This window comes from Erpetoichthys calabaricus, chromosome 4 (assembly GCF_900747795.2).
Source record: "Erpetoichthys calabaricus chromosome 4, fErpCal1.3, whole genome shotgun sequence".
NCBI lineage: Eukaryota > Metazoa > Chordata > Cladistia > Polypteriformes > Polypteridae > Erpetoichthys > Erpetoichthys calabaricus.
This window is the reverse complement of record NC_041397.2, coordinates 256,424,308-256,449,103: the sequence shown is the minus strand read 5'-3', so window position 1 is coordinate 256,449,103 and position 24,796 is coordinate 256,424,308.

Sequence of the window (24,796 nt, the reverse complement as noted above, 5' to 3'; positions counted from 1 at the left end):
AGAAATAACTTTAAACCGTATTTCAACAATGTATCTGTTTCTATTTAGAACATTAATTTTATTCAGAGCACATAGCTCTGAAAACAACTGAACTCCATCCACTTCAGTTGTGAACTTATTTATTTCATTGCCAGTGTCACCTGTTTCAAGAGGTTCATCAAGACTAAGTGAAGTGCATAATCTCTAAGAAAAATGTTCCTCATAATTAAACCACTTATTAACATAATATAGGATTTGCTTATGTGTTTGTGCAGATTTGAAACTATGAATATATAAAAGTTTTAAGTACATAAAAACTCTTTCCTTTTTTGCTAATAATTCATTTTTATGCTTTTGAATGTTGCATACACATATTTAATATACAGTGGTTATCAAAGTACTTTGAATCTGTTTTACATTTTGTTATGTTACAATATGGATCCTTAGTAACTTTAATTAGGATGTGTTGCCACTGATCAAAACAAAAAAATCTAAACTGTCAAAGTAAAAATGAAATTCAATGGATACCTTTATATTAATAAAAATAAGTAACTAAAAGTGGCTAATTACAGAATATTCACCTACTTGCTGTAAACTCAGTCTTTGTAAATCAAATAATAATCTAAATAGAGTCCATCTACATGAAATTTAAATGTCCCCACTTGAGTACATATTAATAAATGTGCACCTATTGAGGACAATCCAGAATTGGTTCATACAGTACAGAACAAAACATAAGCCAAGAAGACAAAGGAACATTGAAAGCAAATCTAAGATAATGTTACCAGAATGCAAAATTAGGTGAGGAATATAAATAATTTCAAAGGCATTGATTTAGGTATCTGCATAGAAGATGGTATCCTCCAAAACTGAAATAAGTTATGAAATGGTGCATTACTTAAAAAATATTATTGCTAGTATACTGAGCTTTTATTTGGATGTGTAGAAGAAAGAAAAATAAAACTTTACATTTACATTTATTTGCTTAGCAGATGCCGTAAATCCAAAGCGACTTATAAAGGAGGCCAAATAGGTTTTACAGGACAAGAGTACAAAATTGATCATCACAAATGAAGAGCTCAACAACAAAATACAAATGAGTTACAATTCCTAGAATACTAAAGCTAACAGCTAATATCAATCAGACGGAAATTCACCAAACAAGAGTCTTCAAACGCTTCTTGAACACACTGAGGGAGTCAGCAGTTTGGATGGATGTGGGCAACTAATTCACTAGACACTCTTCAGAAGCGACCAAAGTGACTGACAAGGAGCACAGGACCTCAGAAGTGTCTCCATATATATAAGTGCATATTCACTGACTACTCTGTAGGCAGACATAAAGGATCTGAAATTAATATGTGCTGCTACAGGAAGCCTTTGCAGTATTCTGAAGAGAAGAGTGACATGTGTCCACCTCGGCTGGTTGAACACCAGACATGCCGCTGCATTCTGAATCATTTACAGTGACTTGGTGACACATGCCAGTGCTCATGCCAACAGTGAGTTGCAACAGTCCAGCAGTGACAAGACAAGAGCCTAGACCAGGATTTGTGTTTCATACTCTGTCAGATACAGTCTGATCTTGTCTCTCTCAAACGTACTAAACTCTAATTCCTGTCCTTCCTTTTCTTTCTCCAAGTAACCAATCGGGCTCTTGTTCAGAAAGCGGATGCCACTTGGTTGTTTCGCAATAATTAAGATTAGGTATATAAGTAGGTTCCACATTTCTGTTATCATTTTAGCCCTAAAATATTGACTTAACATCAGGGATCTATTTTATTGACCTTAAGGTTAGTGTTTGGGCGAGGGGAAGGCCGTCTCAAGTGGCATCTGCTTTCTGAACAAGACCCACAAATCGCCACACGATCAGCTCTGTAATAGATGTCAAGCCATCTGTAGTCTTAGAACGCCGATTCTTCAAAACTTTTAAGGAACACTGAAATATTTTTGTGGTACATGTTTAATTATTCTATCCATCTATCCTTCCAGTGTGGCACCAGTAGCAGCAAGAATACAGAATAAAAATGATATTGTCATCATATGTAAATACATGCTTTATAAGTTTACAGTGTACTTATAAGTACAAACAGTTCTACAAGAAGCACTTGGGATGAAACTGTTTCTGAACCGCGAGGTTAGTACAGGAAAGGCTCTGAAGCATTTGTCGCATGAGAGCAGTTCAAATAGGCAGCATGGCTGAGGCAGCGTGTGCTAGATGCTGTATACCGATAATTCTCTTTCCGATCAGCTGCTGTAGAGCTGTGATTCCACACTCAGATACAGTGATATAAATACTCCGAGTGATGCAGTGAGAGTAATATGGAAAAAGATGATCCGCTATGGCAGCCACTAATGGGAGCAGGTGAAAGAAGAAGAAGAGGGTGCAGTGAGAGTAACAACGCTAAAGCAGCAATGGTATTTGAAATAGATTGTTCATTCCAAGGACCATTATATTGTTACAGGTTAATTACAATCAGATGCCTTAAACTAATAAACAATATGCGGTTAATTTCAGTGTATATGATAAAGCCGCATCAGGGATGTGGATCTAAAAAAGAAAGGGAAACCACACTAGAACAAAAGCACTGCTTTGACACTGGGTGCCGCCAGTTTGCAAAACCGAGCGGAGAACTGGAGTACTCCAGGGTTTGAGCTAGCGTGAAAATGTGCGTGGCTTTACGCCAAGTTTAGATTTTATACATCGCGATTTTAGCGTGGAAATGAGAGTATGCAACATTTTTGTGTGTACACACCATTTATACACGAGGCCCCTTGTTATGCTATCTAGCTTTCTTCCCCTTTTTGCACCCTGTTTTCTTAACTACAAATAATTGCTTTTCTCTCCTTCTTACTTTGCAGCAGTTTGTTCCTTCATGCCAGAGAATTAACATTTTCTTCCTCTTCACTTGGAATTCAACTGTTTATGGCCAGAAGTAGCCATTTAAACCTCAAATGGATAGTAGCTATTTAAACCTCAAGTAGATATGAATTTTCCATCACCTGTAAAATTACTTGTGCAGTCAGTGCAGCCTGCCACTGTATAAAAAACCCTCAATCACAATGCTCTCTTCACTTTTGAGCCCCATTACACACTTAAAGAGCATCTCAGAAACCTAGGGTTGTTTTGGACTACCTAGCATTTTGAGTGGATAGCAGGACCCAAAGTTTTTCTTCCTGCAATTTTCTGATGCCTCACTGCTCATACTACTTGGAGATGCACATTTGAAAATTACTGAATTATTAGAGTAGTGATTTAACTATAAATGAAAACTAACATAAACTGGCAGTACTCTACTCAGATAATTTACTGCAGTTCACCCATCTTTGGCCTGATGCAACAATTTGTAAGTCCAGTCCCACATCCCGTCCAGCTTCTACGTTTAATTGGACTCCCACCTTAATTAGGCAAGTTGTTATTTCAGGGGTTTTGTGTTTTAGTGTCAATCCAGAATATACAAAATGCCAAATTGTACTGGACTGCAGCAAGCATTTACTGTATGAATGTTAAATGGAGGTTTTTTAACTTGTCTTTTAAAGATTTTCATCATCATTGCAGTGTATAATATAATTAATTGCATTCTTTTTTTCCTAGTGTACTGTTGAATTAAGCTGTTAAATAAAAATGAACATGCTAGTTGGTACAACTTTGAAATAGCTGCAGCCTTTCAGCATTCAGTATCATTTGCCATGGCATCTACTCCAGGTACATGTTAATTGTAATTATTAGGATATAACAAAAGAAGCAAACTACACAGAAAAAGATGTATTAATAGAAAAGATGACAAAAGAAAGTTAGACATATAAAGCTACAGTATGGGAATCATATGGTAGAAATATTTATACATTTCTTAAAATGTGACTTTCAGACTGTTTTTAACATACAGTATAACAGTGGAAAACAGGACAAGCTAGTTAAAGAGTGCAATCAGTTAAAGGCAAAATGACTCACTTAGTGTGAAAGTGGTTGGAACAAAAACTTGTAGTCACACTGAGCTCTCAGGACTGAACATTACAACCAGTAGACAGAAGAATGCCAACACAGAACACTCCCAACCAGTGTTGTGATTTGTTGACACAAACAAGGCAAAAGAGGTGAAAGAAAACCCAAAAAGGGGTGAAAAGGGGTGAAAGAACACTCCAAAACACCCACAGACCAGGCCAGGACCTTCACTCGCCTTCCTAGAAGCTAGGCATCACCAAAGACAGCCTGACCCCAAACTCCACAGGCACAGTCCGGGTTGTGCAAGTCCAAAAAGGGGCATTGGCTTTAAATGTCCCAGATATACAAAATATACTAAATGCCCCTCAAGGGAGAAGAAAAGTGGCAAACCTCTGCCTTGATAGACAAGGCCAACACACAAATCTTTATACATTTCAAATATATTTTAAATAACAAAAAAGAAGCATAAAACAATTCAAAAACAGATACAAAGGAGCAAAAGGGTTCATTTTAAAAGACAGCCCACAATTAAGGAAAATACTTAAAATATGCAATACATAAATACAAAATAAATGTAACAATATGAACAAAACTGACACAAATGCAAAAAGAACCTGAAGAAAATAATAGCTCAAAAATGACAAAAATATCAGTAAACTAGAAAACATACATGAACCAGGCAACAAATGCAGACTGACACAGAACATCTAGCGGCAGTTCTCCTATCAGGCCACTCATTCCTCTTCCATGACACTTCTGATCTTCTGCTGAGGTTTATCTTTCTCTTGTTTGGAAACCATCACCTTGTTCATTTATGGAACTTTTAAGTTATTGGTACCATACATATATGATACTGCCTGATGAAAAAGACTGGACGTTTCATTTTTTATATAGTACATGCACAATTTATTAATAATTTGTTCCTTCATTAAAACCTGGCCGTGTCTGCTATAAAATGGCAAATGTTTCCAAGGTTTTCTATGTATACAGAAAATAATGAAAATATGGAATAACTCCGGCAATGTTCATGGTATTAATAAGCATTCATTTTTTTGAATCTTACAGGGTTATCTTATCGTTCTTGCCTTCCTTCCATTCCCAGAAGACATAGGCTTGCCCTTTAGCTATTGCTGGCTATATATTTTAATCAAACAAATGTGTGCATTCACAGCTCTGAAACTTATCTTCTCAGTATAACACAGATTTTGATTGAATTTTTAATCAGCTTTGCATGGTACAATTCCAGTACATTGGTGAATCTGATTTATAGAGACATGTTACCAAATGAAAATCTTAGACAATTTGATTGAATTTGATGTGATGAGATTTTACGTAGAGTCCCAAAAGGCTAAGCTTTTTCAAATTCTATGATAATGCTCTACACTGGTAGGGTGCAAGTCAAACCATAGGCTGTAGAGCAGGAATAAAAAAAAACATTCACATAACTATGTACTGTATATTTTTATAAAATAAAAGCAATATTTTGAATATGTTTTATGAAACTTTATGCCAAAAGAATTTTAGTTTACCTAATGGTATAGGAATTGCATTTAAAGGAATTAAATTTTAATTGTGGTCAAATAAATTACTTAATGGGATGATCAAAAATAATTTTAGCAGCAACAGAATGAAGAAAAAGAGATGTGCTAAAAAAACAAACAAAAAAAAAAGACAAGCAAACAAACAAATAGCTTGTTTTACTTATGTAATCTTATGTGACCAGAAGAGAGCAACTGCCTCAACCAATTCGGCCTTAATGAGAACAACATAAATCACACAATGTCATAAAAGGAGATGCTGTAAAATACAAACTAGTTAAAAATACTATGTAAAATGTGTTACAATTGGATATTAAAAGGGAAATATGAAGATGATGGATTCTCAAAGAGAAATCATAGGACCTGATAATCCTGCATTGTTTAAGAGCCTAATTTCATAAGTAAAAAAGCCTCTGAAATCATATTCACCATGTGTTCTACCTGTTTGAAATTAGGCAAACAAAAATAAAACACAGACCAGCTGGGGGGTATTTTCCAGATTTAGCTTAAATCATCCGAGATCAGATGCCTCATCTTGGATGAGTTAATGCCAGTGAAACTCATCTGGGATAAGTCGGTTTTTCAAACGCAGCTGATTGAAAAGCCCATATATATTGAGTCTAGAAAATATGATCAGCAAGTCTTTGATAGGCTGCAACAAAATGATAAAAGAACGGTCGCATTTTTTCACATAAGCGGAGCAGGACCTTTTACTCGAAGTATATGAAGAATTTCAAGATTTAATATGCACAAGGAGTAACACTGCAAAAGCAGCCCAAACCAGAAAAGATGGCTGGCAAAAAGTGGCCGACAAATTATATGCATAAGTAGTGTGCATTGTACTTACTGAATGCAGCGTTTCATTTCCTATGTGTCAGATTACTTATTATTTAATATGTCACAATTCCAGATCAAACGTGACAACAAGGAGAACATGGGAACAGGTTAAAGTGAAGTACAAGAATATACTTCAAACTGGTAAATATTGGTATATAATTATTTAAAGAATTGTTGAGATAAAGAATCATATATAATATAAAAAACATTAATTTTAAAGCTAATAAGAAGAAAGCAGACAAGCAAAAAACAGGTGGAGGTCCACGCAGTCCAGACCTAACCCCTGCAGAAGAGTTGGCTCTCCAGCAAATGCCCATCGCCCTGTTTCTGAGGGCATTCCAGGGGGAAGCTCCTCCTCAGAACCAGTGGCAGGATGCAGTGGTCACTTCATTTCAGGTAAAGGATGGTTATTGCATATATTTGTCCTCAATGTGTGCCATAGGTATGTTCCATATAGCTCTCTTTTTTTGTTGGGTCAGTTGCAGGGAATGTCATATCCCTAGAACCTGTGTCTGACCAATGAGATATTGACAAAGGTCAAATATGTGAAGACACAGTGTCTGATTATTCAACAGGAGGAGAGGTAAATTTTCCAAATAATGTTTGAACAAACTCCACTCTGATCAGTCCCATGTGCTAATCATGATATAACTGTTTTGCAGGAGCCTGTAGCCAGCACAATTGTCCCTTTTGGAACAAAGTCCACATCAAAAAAAGGAGATGGTGAGGTTGGTTGAGCCATTTGTTGTACTTTATTCAAAATCATATACTGTGTATACAATATAGAGGAAAAAAGGCATTTGTAATTGCATATTTATTTGCAGAAAAATGTGAGAGCTCTATACAAGAGATACCTTCAACAGAAAATCGCATACAGAAAACTAAAAATGAGAAAAATACAGCAAGACATGGAACTTCATGAACTGAGGACAACCAAAATGAAGTTGTAGATACAAATACTAGAAAAACAATTGGTAACAAAATTCTCTTATCTCTTTCCCATATGTATATGTGTATGCGTAAGTATATCCTTAATTATGTTCTCCTCCTTACAGGCTGAAGGGCCGTAGTATACAATAAGTAACTTTTGTGTGAAACCACTGTTGTCTTTTTCATTGAAAATATTGGGCCACAATTCTGTCTCTGGCAGCTCTGCCACTGGTTTGCTCAAGGTGCACTGGGTCAAGGTCATCATCAGGCTGCAAGAAAACTTCAGGGACTCTATCTTTTCTGATGGTCGCTATGTTGTGTAAGACAGAGCATGCAACATTTATGTCACATGCTCTGTCAGGTGCAACCCTCAGCCTTTTTAGACATTGAAATCTCTCCTTCACGTGGCCAAAGGTCATTTCAGTTTGTGCCCTTGTCCTAGGCAGAGCTGCATTATATCGAGTTTGTGGCCCAGGGTTGGGGTTAGGAAGTGGGGTCATTAGAAAATGCCTACAGGCATATCCCCTGTCCCCAAGTAGGATTCCATCATGATGACCTGTGGAATATGTAAAAATTGTGAATACAATACACACATCACCATGATTTATGATTAGATTATTACCTTGTTCGAATGTTCGATACAGGTGTGACTTCTTAAAAATTCTTGAGTAATGAACAGACCCTGGACATTTAGCCTCCACATTTGATGCAAGGTAGGATGCATCACAGATCATCTGAGAATTTATAGCATGAAGGTCAAACAATTTTACTGTATGTCAACATGCCTATTGGCTATTTTCAATTCTTACAAAAAGTTTCATTACCTGCATGTTAATACTGTGGAAGCCTTTTTTGTTTATGTAATCTGGCTCATTTGGACCTGATGGGGCCTTTATTCGGATCTGCATACAATCCAGTGCCCCAATCACATTTGGAAATCCTGGGTAATGAGAATGTTAGCCTGATTGTGAGATTCTTTATGGAACTGTGGGTGTTTTTGCCTGTGTATTACCTACCTGCAATGGCATGAAACGCCTCTTTTATTGTCTGCACACGCAGGTGTCCAGGAAACACTATGAAAACACCAAGGAAATATTTCAGAGCCAAACAGACTTTACGAAATGACTGGCAAACTGCACTTTTAGATGGATTTTCCGCATTGCCTACAGTATATAAAAAAGTGCTGCTATGACAACACATCCAGCAAGAGTTATGAAAAATCGACAGATCCAGGATCAGGCCAAATCGTCAACAATTACATCCGGCTAAACGAGTAATCCACATACGAAAAATACCCCCCAGCACTGAATAAAAAAACACGTTTGTCGTAAAGGGCACATGGATCAGGACATGAAAAAAACAGAGTTACCAGAAACTCAAAGTATCAAAATAACCAAAAGAGATATGTGAGACAAAATTTAGAATGTGAGAAACGTCAGAAAGAAAAGACAAAACAATCACTATAAAATACACGCCCAAAGAAAACCCCAGCATGAAAAGCAAGAAACCTGGATGTTGAGGCTACTGTGCCACAGTGTTTTATACTGGCAGAGCTGTGATGTCATGTGACCAGCAGTGACACTTAACTGTTATAAACAAAAGGTGTTGACTATGAAAAAGATGCCACAAAATGGTGGACTAATTGCTAATGTTATAAAAACAAAAAAATAAAAATCGGGAGTGGTCTCCACTAGACTTTCTCGTATACTCGGATATGGGGATGGATATTTGAGGAGTAAACCACAAGACAATGATTCTATTTTTATATTATATACATTAAAGAGCCATCAACAACTAATCAAATCAAATTAATAATATATTGAACAATTATTATAAAAGTAAAGTTGAATAAATCGAATAAAAAAGTACCACTTCCAGTTAGCAGAAATAGCCCAAAAGTTGAAAGAAATCTACGTTTTGTACTTAATACTTGTATGCAAAATTTGGTTGACCTTACTGAAAGCGTACTCAAGTTATCGTGTTTACATACACATACACACACACAGACATAATTCCAAAAATGGTATTTTTGCACTCAGGGAGGTCTAAAATGTTGAGATTCATCAAAATCTCAACATCAAATTTTTGGACGATTATAATACTTTCCCTATACTTTGTACACAAGAAAATAAAAAAAGCAAAAATACACAACAATGAGAGGTAATTGAAAGTCAAAAGACAAGGTGAATGTCTAAATGTGTCATGGTTCAGTAAGGTTTTTTCCCTGTTTGAAGTGCGTTTTCTTTGTATTTCATGTTTTTGTTGTGTTTTAGATATTATTTGGCATGTTGTGGCATTAATTTAATTGTGTTTATGTTTTCATTATTTCAGCAATTGAATAAATGTTGTGTTGTTGTTTTAAAATTAGGGCCACCTATTGCTGCAGTTAACAGACTGCCACCAGCAGTATTTAAGAAGAAGAAGCCATGAATATGGCTGCTTTGGCATTGAGATGATTTTCCTGTCTTAACTCTTGCTATTGCATTTCCAGCCTTTTAATTAAAAACTTTGTTTATTTTTATTTTTTAATTTGTTCACTTTTAGGTTTGACTCTTAGACCAACCTATTTTGTTCCTTGATTTTTGTCCCCCCCCCCCCCCTTTTTTTGTTCATGACTTCTAAAAATACTTTAATTTAAAGAAACTTTGTTTAGTTTTCTTTGGCCAGAGATTTTTAATGTTTTTTCTTTTTCCCTTTAAAGTCATTTTTAGATTTTAAACCTTTTCCCCATTGTGGACAGTACAGTCCATATGTCTGCCTCTTGGTTTTAGAGCCAGGCTGCCAGAGCTTGTAGATGTTTTTAAGCCTGCACCTTTTGAATTGGGGCGCTTGTGGATTACAACAAAGCCAACCAGAAATACCAAGACCCAAAACATTCCCAAGCTCTGTCAAAAGCCATGCAACACACAGACCCTGTAAAGTGAATTTTTACTACCTAGATTCTACAAAGAAAAAAGCCAAAATCTTGAATGTTAAGTCAGATGAGTGAAATTAATTAGTCTGGGACACTCAGGTTTAGTTTCTTTTCTTCAAGTATGTTAGGGCTTATGGGGAGGTAATCGACATATTCTTCTCTTAGGGAGTGCGTGGGTATTTTTTGACAATACAACTGTTATAATCAGCATATGATGAAAAAAAACAAGCAAACCTGTGACAATATATTAAGCAAAAAGATGATTTAAAATTCAATAGTTCATAATTCAGCTCAGCTAATATTCTTCTACAATAGCTGACCGAAAGGGCACTTTATTGTTATATTTTTGTCTAATCCTCTAATTATGTGGGAAATAATATTAATTGAAGTGAATCGTTCTAATTATAAAAGACTAAGAGCCTGGATTTTATAACAGATGTTCATTCTATTCATTTTGGCCTATTTAGTTAAACAGCACATTCTAAAGGAGTACTTTTTTGTATATGTTCCTTACCCCATATTATTTTGTAGTGGTGGCAAAGAAAAACTTTTAATCACATTTTCCTTTTTCCTCTCTTTCAATAATTGGTCAAGGATTCTGTCTAAAATTCAAATGCTCAATACTCTGGGTATTACATCTTTCCTGAGTTGTCAGGAACTTTTATTATTTCAGCAGAAATTTTTTTATTTTTTTTTTCATTTTGCACATTTTGACCGTACGAATGGATAACAGACGTGTAGATTATGCAACATGAGTTACATGAGATTGTTTTTTTTTTTTATGGAAGTTTTTCACCTTGTTTTCCATTGTACAGCACTGGTCTCTACTGGGGTCCACTGAATTTAACACCTCAATATGTAATTCCTCAACACAAGCATGACATTAAAAATTATTCCCATCCACACACTACAAAAGTACATCGGGTAAGTAACACACACATAAAAAAAAACTTTTGGGTGGAGTATTCCTTTAAGTACACTTTATGTCCAGAAACTCATCAGTTCTTCTGGATTTTTTTTATTCTCATGCAAATGTTTGGATGTGAACACAAAAGTGCACCTTCATTTTACAAGGACAATAGTGTGGCCAGAAAGAATTGTGCAGGTTGATACAAGGAAGTCAAAATGCATTGACATCAAAACAGAATCACTGGAGACAAATAAAAAAGTTAAGCAAGAGGTCATAAATCCAAGAGTTCTGTAATAAGATCGATAGCCAGAATTGTTTAGAGTTTCAACAAAGCCAAGGATGTCACAACGTACACAACTCCAACTTTTATATTGTGGCACACGTAATGAATCATCATGCAACTTCCAAGGCCATGCCTTTTCTTATGAAGGCAGTATCACAAAATAGTGCTGCCCAAGGAAAAACAAAATGGTGTCACTGTAATCACCAAAATGTAATGAAAACAAAAAGACACTTTATTAAAAGCACATCCTAGGAAAGAACTGGTCATAATTTCAATGTTCAAAAAAAACCTCAAATGATCCTACAAATCTAAGAGAAAAAATGATCAGAAGAGAAATAATTATTTATATTTTAGCATATCATAGCACTTTCTGCAAGAAATAAAGTAGTTTTTGCTTGGATAGTGCAGGCCCACGGCAGAAAGTTATTCTGAGAAGTTTTATATTAAATCTGAGAAGATGTCCATTTTCCCCCTTTGTTTTATACAGTAAATGGGTGAGTTTTATAGTAACTAATACATTTTAACAGTACCTCAAATATGTCTGTTCGTTTTCTTAACCTTCACAAGTTCAAAGAAGTATTTTTCAAAAAAAAAAGTTAATAATAAAAAGATTTTGAAATATATAAACAAAAGATAGTATACATGTCCTACTGACAGAAAAAAAATTAAATTAAGGTAAAAACTAGATATTAGTATTATCTTGATTGTATTTTTTTGAAATTGTTACAGCAATGAAACCACATGGGGGCATCATTTTGCCATTAGAAAATATAATTTCACTTTTTTAGGAAATTTATTAAATTCTTCTTAATTAAATACTTTTGGCAATCTGAAATTGATAATGCCTATAAATCCTTCTAGAGAATACAAAAAGAGTAGAATAAGCCATCACTTCAACTGTTCTTCCCATTAATGAAATGCAATTAATTAACAAGATATCTTTTTTGGGAAGTTAAAGTCCTTTTTGATTACTTAAAAAGTAACAGACTGACTGTCCTTCAGCATTAGCTAACACATCTATATTTATCACTGTTGTTGAGAAATGTTACTAAAACAGCCATCTGCGTTTGCAGCTTTACACTCATGTGTGAAACTCAAAGTAGGATCAGGAAGGCTTTTCACCAAAGGTTTCCAAGAATATAAACAGATTTAGGGAATAGCAGAAACCAGCAATGAAAAAGAAGGACAAGCCTCTACAGATAGGCAGAGTGTGCATATTTAACTGAGCCACCTTTGCACACTGTATTAAGTCATCGGGATGTTCTCTCTAAGCTATCCAGGACCTCATTATAAAAGGGCTACAGGCCAGCCTGAGCACAGTGTGACATGGATTAGCTCCCTTGAAAAGAAGTAACAATATGAAATTGTGTGTGTATCACTTGCTGACATTTTGTATCACTCTGTTGCCTAGCTACATCCACTTAATATGAGTGTAATTTGCCCAAGTCTCAATTTATGTGAGAGAAAAAGCACAAGAATTTGTTTAGTCTTGAATTATCACATATGGTTCTTGCACGTTTTCTTTCTTGAATTATCACATATGAAATCTGACTTTTGCAAATGTTATCTGTGTCGTCTTGGTTCCAGTTCCAAACTCATGCTTGTCAGGTTTTTGAATGTTTGTATTTTCGCATTATTTATTTTGCTTGTTGTTTCATTTGTTTTGCATCATTTTTGTGTTCTTAACAGTTCTTGCTTCATAACTGAATCCTGATTACATCATTAGTTGATCACCAGCACTAGTACCGTAGTGCCACCATTACTGTATCCATATAGGCTTATGTCATATCGCTGTGTGAGCACATTACCATCACAACATTATTCATTGTAAATTTCCATCCATTATCCAACCTGCTATATCCTCACACAAGGTCACGGGGGTCTGCTGGAGCCAATCCCAGCCAGCACAGGGCGCAAGGCAGGAAACAAACCCCAGGCGGGGCGCCAGCCCACTGCTTCATTGTAAATTTGCTCAGTAAATCAACAGGCGTTTGTCAGGACAGATACAGACTAACTAAGGCTTTAGTTAGAGTGCAACATTTCCTTTCAGGTTAAACATGAAACATATAATATTAAGGATTTAGAAGACAAAATAAGTCTAAATACTAAAACTAACAAATCTCTTCAATAAAAAGGAAAAAGACTCCATTCTGGTGGAATTTGAATTTAAAGATATTTTAGATGTCTAGGGTGACCTACAGAAGTGAAATATTTTAGAAGAAAAATAAAAGAGAGGGGTGTGTTATATCTATCAGGATCATTTTTATATATTTGAGTGTCAGAGAGTTTAAGTCCATTACTGAAGGCAAGTTAGATATATAGGATCAATGGTCAAACATGGTAAGACAAGAGCTCAATTGTCACATTAAAGTGATATCATATTTGTAATGTTTAAGTCAGTTTTCCCGAGGGCTGTGGTTTAGATTCATTTTTTAAGTCTTTTGTTATTGTTAATTATTTAGTTTCTATGTGGTTATGTACCTTCTTCTATTTTCCATGTGTGAGTGGTTCCAGAATAGGTGGGGTCTCCTGCCCATCACTGTCAAGGGAAAGCCATTAGCCCTATAAAGGCAGAAGAATCTGAAGTCTCTTGCAGTTTATTGAATGTCCTCAGTGGTTTTAATGAGTTTTAGTGATTATTGTTAGTGTGCTTTTTTTGTGGATTAAGTGGATTTTGAACCTTTTCTCTGTTTTTCAACCTCTCTTCTGGATTTGTGTTTTTTTGGGATTGCTTATTTCAGGCAACTCCTTCCTGTGCCTTTTGCACACCTTAGAGCATTTATTAAAAAAAACATTTTTGTGCAATAAATATTTTTATTTATAAAGAGTATTTTGCCCTTTTATGTTCACAAGCCAACTTGTGGGGCTTACTGTTGCATTTTTTGCAACTTTTATATTATGGTACTCCCAGGTTCATAACAATATTCTTTTTTTCATGAAGTCTTCTCTCTATATTTCCACAAAGATTGGAACCTGTTTAAAGGACAGGCTTGTAACATGCAAGATGTGTCTTTCAACAATGTAGCACTGCATTAACCAGACATAAAATGTCAACTCCCATGAAAACTGGATTTTATGATTTGCTTCAAAATGAGAAGGTAAAAACCACAAAAGTTTTTCTCAGACTCAACAGTTGATTAATTTATTAATCAAATTAAAGTAAGACCTCAAAATAAAAACTGTCATGCAACTATTTGATTTTTTGCGTATCTTATGTTTAATTTTTGTTTTGTTAGATTTATATTATTATTTCACATTTGATTTAATTTATGCTATGTTGCTTTATGTGTGTACAGTGTCCTTAAATATGTAATTCCATTCCGTGCACTTCCTGGGTGGAGTCCTAGAAGGCAGGGCCACCCTTACGTCACTGCTGCTGAGTCCTCCTCTACCTTTGCCTGGAGGTTTGAGCAAGAGTTCCATCCAGTGGATCACTGAGAGTTGTTTGTTGGAGTTCTGTAAATATTGTTTTCTGTTAACATTTTTTGGTTCTGTGTTTTTGTTACTGTTATTGGATATTGGTTGTGGATTTTGTATTGAGACATATTTACCTTTGAAGACAAATTTTTTTTGATTTCTTTTGCTCTTTTGAGCATTTTGTTACATTTTTCTAGTATTTTGTAATAAATATTTTCCTTTATAAAGATTGTTTGTGGAATTTGTGTCTACTAGTTAGAATTTTAAGGGCCAGCATCCCAATTTGAGGCCTTCTAGGCCAGAAGCCAGTAGGCTGTTGTTAGGAACAAGCTGGTCGTTGGGAGTCTCTTCTGGGCTGGCCAGTGCAGCTTCTTTCCTGCTTTATGTGCTTTTAGGGACATCACACCTTTTTATCATATTTGTGTCTTCATTATGCAACATACAAAGTTTTAAAAAATAAAAATGTAATAAATAATAATACATTAAACAATCAGATGATTAAATGCTCCAATAAGTAAGAAAATAAACTGAAAAAAAAACTACTAGAACTTGATCAAAAACTAAACAAACTAGTAACTTAAAACACAGTTTGTAAGGAAAAGAATAAATACCTCAAAATAAACAGAATAGATTACAAATCTAAAATCATCAGATACTGTATATACGCTGTATTTTAGAAGCTAAGATTTGCACACTGAAGTTTCCAAATATATTTTTTTATCAAGAGCAAAGTGGGATAGGGTCACAACAGCAAATGCTACCTAATGACTGTCAAAGCTAACTTGAAAAATTGTTAATCAAATAATTTGTAATTAAGGTTGAAAGTGGAAACAAAAAGATTAGACATAAAGGCAAATCAGAAGTAAAGATGGGAGACAGGCAATGGTCTATTGCCAAAATAAACTTAAGAAAATAAATTACCAAAATTCTAATGTTCAAAGACAAAGGCAAAAATCCTAATAGTGCCTATTCGTAGAAGCTTGGATACCGATTAGAGTGTCATGACTATCCTCTGTAGTCATGACGCAAATACACCATTTATGACAATGCAGCTGGGGTGATGAAAAAAATAAGACAGAAAAATATGTTGTGACAATGAAAATATAATAACATTCAAAGTGGTGAAAACATAGGAAAATTTATTTTAAACACACAGTAACAAGCTCCAGTTTACCAGTTATAACAACAATCTTTATCGATCGAAGACAGAAATTAAACTTTGTGCTTTACTGACACTTGAAGTGCATGTTCTTCACCTTTATATTCATGAATCAAGAAATAGGAAAGGGCAGTTGCAAGGTAAGGCAGTGGTTAGTAGTACATTATGCCATGGCGAAAACACAATAATGTGTATGATGAAAGGTTCTGATGTGAACTCATGTGGGCAATAGACGTTGTGGAAATGAGAGGCTAAAACAGAATTAACTTTGCTGGTGTAGTATGCATTATCTGTGGCTGTAGAAAAAGCACAGATGTGCAGCTGCGTTGTTCTTATATGTGGGTGGACGTTTCTTGCGGGGGGTGCTTCTTTTCTCTTTCTCCGATGTAGAGAACTCACCCGAGTTAACCTCTGTTATAGCACATCTTTATTTGAAAACTAACAGTGTCAAACTGGGGCGAGCATGAACGCAACTGACAGAATAAAAATGAATAAAAAAAAAAATGCTAACCTTTACAAGGTCCATACATTTACACCGGCTGTTACAGACTCAAATCAAATGTATGTTTTTATTGTATAATAGTAACAATAAGAGCAGCTCACTACTCAAAACGTTTATTTTGAGAAGCAGGGGAAGCTCGAATCCGGCAACCTTTTGAGTCAGGAGTCAGCAGCTCTTTCCACTGTACTACCGAAGAAGTCATGACAACAAGCCACACTAACCCAATTTCTTTTTCTTCGGTTATAGTCTTGAATAAAACCACACTTGTTCTGTTATATTTGTACCTTTTGTGAAAGTGCTTATTTGATATTTGGACTTCAGTCTTCACACATTATACACTTCATGTCAAAATTTTGTCTTTAGTACTAAAACATGAAAAAAAATTGTCTTTTAGGTATGTGTTCAATATTTCTTGCATTTCCTGTCATCCTACACATACATAGATCTTTGTAGACATGGAACACATGTGAAATGCACGTGTTCCAAATAACAATATATTTTTTAGCCAATACACCTCTAGGTACTCTAGGCTTGAATTAGGGGAAAGGTTTTTGCACTTTCTGCGGCAGTGGGAGGATGGGATAGGAGGCTGCTTGCTGCTTGGGCTTATCGACACATTTACAAAAGACAAAAGATGCTGACGGAGACGGGCGAGCGGATTTAAGGTGGGCTGGATTTACAAGTTTTTTCGTAAGCTTTGGTAATTCTAGTGTTAAAAATTTTGATTCTCATTTTTGCAAGTTGTTTTAGTACTTTGTCTTTACTTTGAAAACCTCACTTAGAATTTTTGACTGAGCCTTTTTTCTACTAATCAACGGGTTAACTGTCCTTTTAAAGACAGGTTAGTTTCTACCTAAGGCATGGTAGCAAAGATATCTGGCAGGAGCAAAACAAAACAAAACAAACAAAAAACACTAGCAATGTCATAACAGAATGTCAAAATGATTGTGAAACCAAAATGACCGCCAAAGACTCAAAATCAAGTCAAAAGGATGAGAGGCAGGAGTTAAAAACAATTGCTTGAAAAGCAATTAAATAATGTGTGAGAATAATTAGGAAAGATGGAATCCAAAAATTTGGAAGCTGAAGTTCCCATGCTTTCAGGTTCTTTATTGGTGGAATCACAGTAAACAAATAGTAAAGAAATGCAGTGCCTAAGAAAAGACATCACAGAATTCCACCATCCATGTTTTTTTCAAACTGATGATGTGAAAACATTAATTGAAAATAACACAATAAACAAAAGTGCAAAATTATTTGCATGAATCAGTTAGGGAAATCCTGCTAATGCCCTTTTAAATCTTGACTTTTGGTTTTGTGTGCTAAGCTCATTTTCCTCTGCCCGTTTTTCTTGATTATTTTCTTGTTGCTTTCTTTGGCTCTTTATCTTTTTACCTTGTGTACATTTGTCCAAATTGGACAGACCATTTATCTACAACAGTGTCATGAAAATAACTTGTAAGAGAAAAATGGAATATTAATTGAGTGAGCCTGACAAAAACAAACAAAAAGAAAAGTAACATTTGGTTCACAGAAGAAATATTAAAAAATATTGATGGAAACCAAATCTTTAGTGTGTGGGTAAATAATAAAGAGGCACAATGCTATTTTTGTAAAAGAATTGTCCAGTTGCATGGAACCAAAACATGTTTGGTTAGAAAACAAACAAAATGGAGATATAACAATTTAAATACTGAGGGCAATTGTTTCTGAAAAAGTGACAGAAACCTTCAAAGTTTCATGAAGGAATTGATCAGGAGAAAATCAGCATGCATTTAAAGACAGTCTGCCTTGTCTCTGTTTAGGAAGTAAGATTCAGGGACTTTAAAGGGTAAAAAGAAAATGCTATCCCTGAAACTGACCTGAGTTCTATATGAAACCGGGTCAGTTAAGTAAGGAGAAATCAGGTGTTTGAAACATAGGGAAAGCACTTGAGAGGAGAGTGATAATAATTAGGCACAAGAGTAGGCAGGTGTGTGGGACTCATGGAATCTACTGGGTTGAGTGGAATACAACAGAGTTGAAGTGCTTCGGAATTTAGGAATCACCGTTATAAACTGAAAAGAGGAAAAGAGAAAAAACTGGAGGAGCAAAATCAAAAAGAATGAAAACATACATCTGACATTTCAGTTCTGATCTTAGAATCGTCGTGTTTTGGTTTTCTCTTTCTCTGAAGGCCTGATTTAGAAGAGGTTTTATTGAGATTCATCCCATACTGTCTAAAGAGGGCTCATTCTTCGACTCTTTAGGTATCTGATCATGAAGTAATTACTGGTAAATAATTTTATGTACAAGTTGCTTAAGTGATCTTGAAATCAATAAATACAAATTATTAGTTTCTTAATTTACCTAGATTATAAAAATACTGATGGAAATCTTCCTGTTTAAAACTACATGAATTTTATCACCTTTTCATAATCACAGATTTAAGCCTGATATATTGGTGCACAAAGCTTTAGTCCTCTTCTGCATGCAGTTAAGAATCTGATGATGCGCTTGGCTCTGGAAGCCTAACCAAAACTGCAAGGTTATTGCTATACACTCAAATTTAACAGGTCATGTTGAAAAGACAAATCAACTTAAAAAAAACAAAAGGAAAAACTGCAAGGACAAGAGGAATAGCTGCGATTAGTGTCCACTCATGCTAGGCCCTAATATTAAGCTCCTGTCAATACTTCTCACAGAATTAAAGATACAGTATCATACAGGCCTAATCTTAAGTCTCTGCCTTTGCTGAGAAGAAAATAGCACTTTATAAAATATAATCTTGAGCTTCAGGGAAACTGTATGATATGTTAATATCAAAGTATACTATAGCGTAATTCCTAAGTATATACATAGTTTACTAAGTATAGTATAGTATAAGTATAATTCCAAAGCACACGCTGCACTATCGAAAATCCAGGAGGGGACAGGCAGCCAGTTGGCCGAGATCTCCAGGGCTTTGACTTTATTTTTGACTTCCTGTTTTACACAATTTTAACCTCCACCGCTGTCAAATGACCATAGATCATCAATTACTTAATAGGCAGATATTTTTGGTTTCCATTTATGTTTACACGGTTTCTAACTTGTTCTCTGAATGTTTTAATACATCTGCATGTATATGTGTACCAGTTCTGGATTTAGAAATTATTATAATCTTTAATTGTATTTTAACTGAGAACTGTTCACGGTGCTCTATACCTCCACTCAGTGAAAAGCGCTATATAAAAAATAAGTTGTATTGTACTATATTATACTAGCTGTGTAAGCCCGTGCTGTAAAAAGCCCGGGGTCCTAGAAACTATTCGAATCATCAGAAAAAAAATGGAAATATAGAGATGTCAGGTAATTGAAAGGAACTACTCTGGGCATCTCTCTCCTAGGAGAATTCATTTTGCCAATGTGCTCGCCTTGCTTGTGTATTAGCGGCTAAGCGAGTTTCTGTTTCCTCGGAGGTGGAGCCCTTACCCCGACTCCACCTCTCACTTCCGGGCCGGACAGACACACACACACACACACACACACTTCCACGCTTAGATGTTTATATAAAAGATTGCATTGTATTGTATTGTATTATATTGGAAAGGTGGTCATTTTTCAGATCCCTTTTTTTGTACAAGTTTGCCCTGACACTAGGAAGTCATCTATTGATATAGTGACATAAAGAGAAAAAGACATCTAAAGAAAAACAGATTGCTGTTTTTCACTTTTGAAGGTCTGCTACAGTATATCCCAAAATAAGTTAGTAGAAAGTAACAGATTGTTACAGATTGCTATAAATTTTGTTTCTTTTTAATGCCATGCTGGTTGTGTTCTTTCATTTCAAACAGATTTTGACTTGCTGACTCAGCTGGTTTCTATATTTGCATATCTGTTTCAAATGATTTGTTGTATTTTATTTTATTTTATTTTCATATCTCATTCTTTGCTTTCCTTGACATCCTTATTGGGTGTCACCAATGAATTCAATGCAGGTAGTGATGTCATGTTACTTCCAGTATAAATATGCTGATCATTGGTGTGTCTTTTAGTGGATATCCATTTTGGAAAAACAACCATCTTATTAGCGATAGTTTCTTTTTAAGTAGGGCTAGTGTCAAGTTTTTTTTGGGTTTGACCTTGCTTCATCCTTGACTTTGTTTCATTTTGCCCTTCAAGTACTGATGTATTGGTCCTCTTTTGACTCTCTAGTTTTGACCGCAGGCCATATTTGACACCATTTGTTCTCTTCCATGATCATTTCCTGGTCACTTTTCTGCTGCCAGCTCACGATAATCATTGGACTCTAATCTACTGCCTCTAACACTGAAATTCAAAATAGATTATTTTTCTTCCCAATGCAACAATGTCAAGCCACTGCTTAATTCTATTTCTTCTCCTTCCCCTTCCAATAAATAAACAATACATCAAAATTTCTTGACATTATAAGGAAATCTGTACACTTCATACTTTCCTATCTTTTGTAGTATTTTATCCTGTAGTACTATTCCACATAAAAGAAATTACAAATGTAGAACATAAAGCTATATATACATGGTGTAAAGCTGTGGGTCTTGTGAGCATAAACTTTCAGTTTCTGGTAGCCAGTATAAAGAACAGACAACATCTCTTGGAGAGCTACAGTGTTTTACTTGACAACTTTTGCATCAGTCCAGTCCAAACCTCCCAGTCATGATCTGGCATTTACTTTTAATTTATGACATTTTCTTCTTGGCCTCTAAAAATAACTGAAACTTAGTTTTGGGGGGTTTAGAGATGAAGGGGTCATCATCATTCATTTCCCAATCCAATATTTACAATTAATTTTAATAATCCTCTTGAGTTGCCAATTTTTACTGCACCTTGTATTTTAGCTATTTAATAATTTTTTAGGCACTTACTGAAAATCTCTTAAATAAAAGACATAAGATCAAATGATTAAAAAATGTATTACCTACTCAGGTCCTGAATTGCTCAAACATGGGGATAATAATCAAAGAAAAAGATTACTGTCTCACCTGTTTAGGCAGAAACAATATTTTTTAAATATTTCTGAAGGTGTTTTGACTTCTGACTTAAAAATGCAGGTGCACTGGACAAACGAAAAGGTTTGCATCACAAAAGTGTCATTGTGGCCTTTGCAGATACAAATAAAGTTATAAGCACTGTCCAAATCAGCATATTCTTTAGGGAAATTTTGTAAACTGAAACTAAATCTCTAAATTTTTTATTTCCCTGTTAACTTTGGCACTATGGAGTTTGAGCTACAATTTAAATATCATGCCGGGTTTTTAAAAATCTCAACATTCAAGTAAGACACAAGTTTACAATTATTTATCGCTCAGCTTTACTTGATAAAGACTTCACCAAAGATTATGCAAAGTTAGGAAGGGTGTATCAGTACAAACTTGTACTCTGAATATCAGCCTCTAAATGTAATAAGTCAAACTCTTTTCTTCCATTTATCTTTGGGCAGTTGTTATGGATATACAGTACATAGTGAAAATGCATGCCAATCCTTTGTATCTTTGAGTCATTTTTATAGGGAAGATGGTTGCTGTGATGTCACAGTGCACTCGCGCTGCACCACATGCACACGGTATAAGTATGTTACTATAATGGCACAGTTGTCTTTGAATTTAAAAGACAATAGGAATCTAGCAGAAAAAAATAAACAAGAAAAAGCAAAGCTCTAAACAGCAAAAACATAAAGAAGGTGTGAAATGTATTTGTGCCATTTGGATTTGGTTAAATCATTAAAGTCTTGGATGACAGTGGGAAGGTAAAGGTTTCATAAGGGCTTGTATGTTTAATACTGAAAACTGACCCATCCTAAGTAAAATCCTTTTGTCCATTCTTTTTGTCACACACTTTTTAAACTAGATTAAGCTTGTCGATTTATACTTCATGAGATTGTACTTCTTCTTTTTTACTTCTCTCTGTTTTGCTATTGTCTGTACAGAAAAATAGGATGGCGTAATATTATGTTCTGGGTAACAAAAGACAGAATCTACTGTGGCATCATTATAGCATAATATCAACTATATGACACAGTATTATCTACTGTGACAGTCTCTTTGCTTCACTAATGATCACCCCATATGCTGCATATTTCACAGAAAATTCACAAAATTATAAAAAGGGATTTTTAAAAAAACCACAGGCATGAAGAAATAACATTGTGTCACAGTTAAAATAGAAGAGTATTACTCTTGCCCTTTTGGTTTTTATATTTTGCTAATTTTTGTGGTAGTTGCTTTACTTCATTCCATACACTGGTATCATCATCAGGAATGCTAAGCATTGTAAGTCAAATATTTAAAACAGAAAATACAAAATATATCTCAATGATTAACTATTATATCTATAGAAGTGTATTATCAACAAGTGTAAATTTCAATAATGTAACAACAATATTTATTCCTCCTTCTAGATCACTACATTTACCTTGAAAAATCTTAAGCATGAAATTTTTCAAGAACAAAAATAGGGGAACACTAACATCAAAGCCTTAGACTGTTTTAAAACCACGGAGTTTGTGTGAGGGAAATTTAAAAGGGGAACAAATAAGGAACAAATTCATATAGACAAATGATGAAGCTACCGGTATGATTATTGAGGTTTTTGATACCTGTTGCCCCCAGTTCTGTACTTTTTACTTTAGTTTTGATTTTGAACTCTTATAGATCATTTTAGCAGCATTTTCTTAACTTAATCGTGTTACCATTTTCAGTTTTGTTTTTTTTTCCATGAGTGCCGGCATATTGTGTTTTATAGTCACTATGCCTTTTGCCAGTCACCTGACACTGAGTTTGTGTGTAAATGTTTCTAGAATCCCAGGAATTTTTTGTATCTTTTTTGACTTGGAGTTAGGTTAATGCATTGGGTTTTGGTAAAAAGATCTTTTGACTATCTGGTTTTGATCTCAGTTTGCTCTTGCTATATGATTTTTTTTATCATCTATCTTTTGTGATATGCCATTTTCAACTTCTTGGCAGAATGGCTATGTATTTGTTTACTGAAAAGAGACTTTTAAAATACCAAAACTTGATTTTCTTTCCTTTTTCCTTATCCTAAAATTTATGATCACGTATTGTTGAAGGGGCATTTTAATATACACACGTATAAGATGTGAAAACTGATACTTTTAGAAAATGTTTTAATTGTTTATTAAACTCAGTAGGATTTTGCCAGATTGTCAATGGCTCAACTCATTGTCATAATCACACATTTCATCTATTTATTATTTACATCAATAAAATTCAAAATAGAAATTTTCCTCTTTTCAATGCAATTATTTTTTATAACTATAATTTGATTTATTTTTGAACTTACCTATACACTTACAGATTAAAACAAGAACAGTGCGACATCTTGATTGCAGCTCTGCATCAAAATTTATAGATATTTTGAGAACATCTAGTATAATTATGAAAAACAATTTAGATTGTCAAATTATAAATACTTTGAAAGAGGCTTTGGATACAGTAGCTCCCCTGTAAACAAAAGCGATTAAAGTGCATAGAAACCCATCCTGAATTAATAAGAGTACTTGCACTGTCATTAAAATGTGAGTGTATTAACATGACTGTGAGTGGAGAACAAAAAAGCTGGAGGTCATCCAAATTACATGGACAGACAGCATAAAAATTCTCTTTATGGCCCTCTTGGACTACTGTTCTAGATTAGCAGATGTCAACAGATTGGCAAACCCTGTCTAAGAACTTGTCACTGCACTCAGAGAAGAGCGCTGTATAAAAATAAATTGAATAAAACTGAATTGAATTGAATTCATGCATTGTCAACTGTAAACCAAAAGATTAGTGGGTCATTTTAATTTCTGACTTGCTGTGTAGCCCTGAGTCACTTTACCTGACAATACTTAATTCTTAAAAAATTTTGAAAAAAATATACTATGAAAATATGTTGCAGCTAATTTGTGTAAGATAATAAACTAAATAAATTACAAAAAAAATAATTAATTAATTAGGTATTCACTGTATGTTGTAATTTATTTTGCAACTTAGTGTATTTTAAACCATTTTTGTTTGACAATTCAAAAAATAAAAATTACAAATATAATAATAATAATACATTATATAATAAAATATAATAAAATAAAATAAAAAATAAAATAAAATATAATAATAATAATACATATACAAATAATACATTCCTTCAATGACCTTTTACTCATTGTGGCCAAGTATGGATCTGGTCCAATGGTCCTGCATTATATAAATGAGCCAAATATGGATGAACGGATAACCATACAGTATGTCAGATAAATGTCTATTTAAAATGTTCACCTATGAAATTGACATCATAAATAATGAAAAAAAAAAACAGCTGACATTCAGCTGAGAAAATGTAAAGCTCATAAATTTATAAAAGCTACATTACAATGTGGAGAAATAGAA